Source organism: Anarrhichthys ocellatus, unplaced genomic scaffold (genome assembly GCF_004355925.1).
Source record: "Anarrhichthys ocellatus isolate YVR2014 unplaced genomic scaffold, GSC_Weel_1.0 scaffold1, whole genome shotgun sequence".
Classification (NCBI taxonomy): domain Eukaryota; kingdom Metazoa; phylum Chordata; class Actinopteri; order Perciformes; family Anarhichadidae; genus Anarrhichthys; species Anarrhichthys ocellatus.
Window position 1 is genome coordinate 16,694,173 of NW_022280031.1, and position 861 is coordinate 16,695,033.

Here is an 861-nt window from a genome sequence, read left to right on the forward strand (position 1 = left end):
AAGATATTAGAGGCTCATAAAATAAAGTGTTTCTCGATCCTTTTCTGTGGTGTTCACTGAATATTTCCATCGTTTGTAAAACTGCAGATGAACTTTTCTCTCCTGGTTAGGAAATGAAATGAAAGTTTGTGAACCAGGAGACGCTGTAATATAGTTTGAGTTGTAACGCGAGAGCTTTCTTTCTTTCTGCAGTGAATATTATTTTAGTGTGTCTTGTTGGAGGAATGTGACGGATGTTTTCTGTTGAACCGCAGCGAGTCCGATGACATCGTATCGTAAAAGTCAATAAAAACATGTTGAAGGCTTCACCTGTCTCGCTGCTGTTTGAGGTGATGCAGATCTACTGCACAACAACGTCATCTTGTTTGTTTATGGAAAACAATTGATTTTGATGTTTCTTCCTTTTGATTGAGGCTTGATTTTGTAAAGGTGGAATATAAATAAGATTCACGACAGTATTTTAAGGACTATTTCCATTTCATGCCACTTTATATTTCTAACTTACTTTATATTTAAATAGCATTAGTTACTGGTTAATCTGCAGATTACAAAATATAAGTTGACTAAATGATATATTATCTTAAATTAAGCTTCCCAGCACTACAGTGAAGTATGTATATATACACACATACACATACATATACATATATACATACATATACACATACATATACATACATACATACACATATATATACATACACATATATATACATATATACATACACATATATATACATATACACATATATATACATATACACATATATACACATATATATACATACACATATATATACATACACATATATATACATACACATATATATACATACACATATATATACATACACATATATA